Here is a 5,547-nt window from a genome sequence, read left to right on the forward strand (position 1 = left end):
TGGAAGATGGGCCCAAACCCACAAGCTCAAGACAAGAAGCCCACACGTCAAAGGAGTGGTATTTGTGTAAAATATGGTACTTTCCATAAAGATGGCATAGAGGTGTAAATATGTGTTCTTTTTATGTCTTTTGTTTTATCAAGTTGTAGCCCTAAGGGCATTGTAAAATTATAAATAAAGGCATTGGCTAAGAGGTAGATCATTGAAGCCCTCTCCTCTTCTTCCAAATAATTGTCCAGCCTTCCTCTTTCTTATTTGACGCAAACCCTTCTCTTAATCCAAACTCTCTCCTTCTACGTTCTTCTTCTTCTTCTTCCTCATTGATCTAAAGTTTTGCTCATGGGATCCTAAATTCTACATGGTATCAGAGCAAGGAGTTTAGGATCCCACTTGATGAAGTAGTTATGAAATCTGTCCAAGAAGTTGGTAAAAGGAGTTCAACCATGAAGAGATAAGTTGATTCTCTTCTTCTTTACTTTTTTTTTCTTCTTATTTACATACTCCTTTCCATTTTTTTTCTTGAACTTTGAATCACATCAAGTTAAGATAATCTTCATATGTTGCAAAGATTTATTTTTATGACTAAAATGATGTTATAATCTTAAACTTCTTGTAGATTAATAATAAATTTGATCAAGATCAATTGCTACTTGTGTCTTATAGAGATTGATGTTTTGAGATTCAGTTACTTTTATGTAACTTGGATCAATTTTATTTGAGGTGGAATTCCAGCATATGTTGCTGTAAATTCTCCCACTTGATGTTGCTCATGGGATTGTGTTATGTTGTTGGATGACCGTTATATGTTTGATAAAATTCCAACACTCACTTATCCCTATTATTTTTGTTGCTCTTGAACTTCAACAATTGCATTTTTTTACGTTGAAGTATTCCCATGAGCTGAAGATACATTTGTTTCCGAGTGTCTTGGTTTGCCTCTAAGTTTTCTCTAACTATTTTTTGCTCTCAGTTTGTGTTGGAGTTTGGATTATGGCCTAAGCAGTTACATCTACCTTATTGTTATGGTCCCAGATCAACACGGCGATTCACATGGAAAATGAAGGAATGGAGTATTTACGGAACAGAATGAAAGGGGGAAAAAGATGGATTGAAGAACGATCGATAACCATGCTCGTCAAAAAGGAGACCTGAACCTTGGGTTCATTTTTGGAGAACGCATATCCTAGGGTTCCTTGAGGAGAACGTTGATCCTGTGTTGTGGGTGAAATTAGACTTGCCCATTTCATTCCAGATCGTCCCTTAAATAGGACTCATGACCACAAGGTTCCAAAGAGAATTACAATTTTGCCCCTCCATGGCATTTAACATGAAAATAAACTAAATGACTACCTAACTAACTCAGTCAGAGTAATTGACTCAGCCATGGTGTCTGAGCCTGACACAGCTCACTATTGGGTCCATAACATCACACCCCTCCTGGAGAACGAGCTTGTCCTCGAGCTCGAAGGTAGGGTATGCTTGCCAAAACTGATCGACATCATCCCAAGTAGCACCCACTTGAATAGTGGCCGCCCACGGACGGAAAAGGTGTGGTATCCGAAGCCCTCTGTTGGTTCTCCCTGTTAGCCTTAGGTCAAAACACAAAACAAACAATTTTTTATTTTTTTATTTTTTTTGCCTTTTTATTAGGATGAAAGGCATTCACATCATGTGCCGCTGCGCATTAGAGATCACTAGTGTGAAGCTACTTGAACACCGTGATTTACAACAAAATCTATGCACTCATCTCTTTGACACAACAAGATGTGGATCAGGCTTTAGGCCTCTGTTCCGCGAACCTGGCCAACTGGACAAGAAAATACACATGCGTCCCACCTTCCAAACCAGACCACTGTTGAGCTTTAGTCCTGCACACTGCATCCTCTTCTGCTGAAACCACCATAGGCGCCCTTCTGTTTTGGTGGTGGTCGCTACTGTCTGAGCCTGACCTGACTGTGCAATCTTGCTGCAGACAAGTTCTAGATTCAGCTCATCACAATTACTATCCTCCAAGTCCTTTGCTTGGGATTGGCACTGATATATGTGATCGGTAGCAGCAAAGACACTTGGAGGTTCTGCGGGATCAGATTCTGAGTCCATTTTACCTTTCTAAGTACAGGCAGATCACAGCACAATCATCTCTTCGAGGTTGGGTACTTGAGTTTCCATTCCTGAATAGCTGCATCAACTAGCACCCTTGCAGCTGAGGAGCGGCTTGGAGCCATTGAGACAATCTCCACCACTTGTTCATTGCTAAAAGCATCCCAGACCCCATCAGATGCAAGCACAACGAACGGATCCTTCTCAGTGAGTACCCAGTGAGTGAATTCAGGAATTGATATCACCCCATAGTCCTTGAAACAAAAATCACTAAAAGCCCTCGCCATTGTGTTATGCATTTCCTGAATCTTTGCATATGGGCCCAACATTCGTCCATGAGGCTATTTTGGCAATGCATGACCCTGAGATGGCTTGCTGAACAGCCCAGATTTTGGAGTCATCTGTTGTACCTCTCGCTGTTGCCACTTGAAGCGCTTCCTTGCTAGTATTCAGACACCAGTGCCCATTACCACGACCCTCAAGTCCTACAGGTTCTTTAGCTGCTACCATAGCAAGAATTCCAGCACCCATTTCCACTTCCTGAAGCCAAGCTACAACAATTCCTACTTCTGATGCAGCAGAAACTAGCCATGACAGAAGGGAGGCAGGAGACAGGTGAAAACAGTTTCCACAGGTGTCAAAATACACGTTTCTGAAGGTACATAGCATCCCCACTGAGATAGTATCACAGCCAAGCAAGAAGCACGCAAAAGTGTTGACTGCCCCCTTGGAAGGCCTCCTGTTTTCTTCAGTATGTGTATTGGTAATGTTTCAACAATGCCAACTGGAACAACTCCTCTTTATGCCAGATATAATCAACCGTCTCCATAAACTTGGAGTGGTATGATGGAACCAATGGTTCTCCATCTCGAGTGTCGCATTGTCCTGGGACCTCTGGGCACTGTGAAGATTTAGGTGGTGCCTTAAATAAGTGCATCGTTTACTTCCAACTGCCATGTTTATTTCTTCTACACGCCACGTATAGCTTAATGGCACTGACCTGTCCATTGCGTGCCCGTGAGAGTGAAAAGGTTCCCAGCTCAGAGGGAATCCAATTTGACCAGAAATCGTTCTGCGGTCATGCAGTATAATGTCTAGCTCCGATGAAGCCAAAAACTGATAAAGTGCACTCTGTGGCATGCTATGTAGAGCACCAACAACTACAACAGGGATGCGGCCCCAATTTTTTGATATTGAATGTGCTATCTCCAGAAATACTCTAACCTGACCCCGTTTAATATCTCCACCCCTATTGGGACCTGTCAACAAGAAAGCACGAGTGCTGTGCCCTTTTTCATTTTTACCAAGATACAGATCATTTGGAACAAGTCCAGCCCCACTATCAGCAATAGCATATGGGTGCCCAAGCTCTTTGATTTTCAGGAAAGATCCTCCATGCTCATGGCAAGAAACTTCAGAATTTGAATCATGTGACAAAATAACAGGTCTACACATTGACCTCATTGAAGAATTGGCAGTAATAGCAAATGACCGTTGCACATCAATACAACTAATCGCATAGATGACTTTAGGCCATTGAGGAACTTTTCCAACAAGCAACTCAACAAGAATGGCTAATGCCACAACATCTGAGCCAGTCACAACGTAGTCCTTGTGTGTGGACAAAATCACTATCCACTGCTACTTCCAGTTGAGTAAGAACTTCATCGAGCCCCACTGCTACTAGTTAGCAAGGGAAGGGTTAGTAATTCAGACAATGATGAAAACTGAAGGGCTTCTTTTTGCATAATGTTTAACCAGGGCATCCAATCCGTAGTCCTTTAACGAGAGAGACAAATGCTTTGACCTTTAAGAAGGCTTCTTTTTCCCTTATTTGCCTAATTTTATTGTCTGCTGTTAGCTTCTCAACGGTAGCTTCCTCCGTGACAAGATTAGGCTTCTGCTCCTCATTCAACAATCTATGGAATTCAAGGCTAGCTTCAACAACACAATCCCTGACATTGCTAGCAACAACAACGATGATACCTTGGGTGTTTTGGGAGTAATGTCTCCACAAAGGTCGGGTCATGTCCTAACCACCAATGACCCACACAGTGAAACTGATTTTCTGGGATTCTATAGTTTCCACATAAAAAGCCGATGGGGGGAATCGGGGTGATAATCTCTTCCAGCATAAGAAAAAAAAATTTGATGTCCCCACAACGGAAAATTTGCTGCTGTTGACCGGTATCCCAAAACAGAGGGAGCCTTGTGCACGCATGACAGAAGAATTCGAAGACTCACCTGTGATAGCCATGGCGTTCAGAACAGAGGTTGCGTTGGCCCCAACCGTTAGCTTCTCGCCGACACTCACCGGTCGGGATTTCTCCTCCGTCTGGCGCCATTTCGCCCACTGTTGATTCACGCCGCAGTTGGCCGGAAGCAAATAAACCGATGACTGTCCGAACAGCTGGCGAAGATAAGCTTGCCGAGAAGCCTGGCTGAGCTCGTATTTGCCGAACAATGTGGTTTTACTGGTGTGGAGGACATGAGTGGTCTCCATGGGGGGTGGAATCAAGCGACCCTGAGGCGAATCCCGATTCATGAGGCTCTTCGTCGCTGCTCTGGCGCTCAAGCTCGCTTCGGATTCCCAGTGTTTGGGTGGCGGTTTAGGTTTAAGTCGGGAAATAGGGCTGCCGGTCTCGGAATTTGCTTCCTCTGCCACCCGATCGTCCCCCTCCGCTTTTGGAACTAGTGTGACTACCTTTGGAGTTATTGGCTTCCCTTGTTCGGAATGCCCTATTCTGGATTGCGTCATAGGAAATCCCTGCGAGGCGCAGCCCAACTCCGCATCGTCCTGAATGGCGACATCTCATTGGGAATTTTTTTTTTTTTGACGCATCTCCACCCTTCGCTCTGGAAGTGGATTTCTTCTAGAAATTAAATCATACCCTCGATCGATCGCTTCCATGATTCGCTTGTTAAACAACGCATCCAATCGATCTTCGATTTCTTTTCGGCTTGCCCTCAGCTTCTCTCGGATCACCGCTATCAATTCCTCCTAATTTCTGGACAACTTTCCCATGCTTGCCTGCTCTATATAGTAGATGTTATGGTCCCAGATTAACACTACGATTCACATGGAAAATGAAAGAATGGAGTATTCACGGAATGGAACGGAAGGGAGGAAAAGATGGATCGAAAGATGGATCGAAGAACGATCGATAACTAGGCTCGTCAAAAGGGTGACTTGAACCTTGGGTTTGTTTTCAGAGAATACTGATCCTAGGGTTCCTTGAGGAGAACGCTGATCCTGTGTTTTGGGTGAAATTAGACTTGCCCATTTTATTCCAGATCCCTTAAATAGGATTATGACCACAAGGATCCAAAGAGAATTACAATTTTGCCCCTCCATGGTATTTAACATGAAAATAAACTAAATGACTACCTAACTAACTCAGTCAGTGTAATTGACTCAGCCATGGTGTCTGAGCCTGACTCGGCATA

General features: G+C 43.6%; 1 pseudogene; it reads right to left on the reverse strand.

The window, feature by feature from the left end:
- Positions 1–1,242: 1,242 nt before the first annotated feature.
- LOC137949017 (probable protein phosphatase 2C 1) lies at positions 1,243–5,342 on the reverse strand (annotated as a pseudogene).
- Positions 5,343–5,547: the final 205 nt, after the last annotated feature.

Source organism: Aristolochia californica, unplaced genomic scaffold (assembly GCF_029961685.1).
Source record: "Aristolochia californica isolate CCGP_79_NKW_82.1479 unplaced genomic scaffold, dmAriCali1.0.hap1 SCAF_13, whole genome shotgun sequence".
In the NCBI taxonomy this organism is placed as follows: Eukaryota; Viridiplantae; Streptophyta; class Magnoliopsida; order Piperales; family Aristolochiaceae; genus Aristolochia; species Aristolochia californica.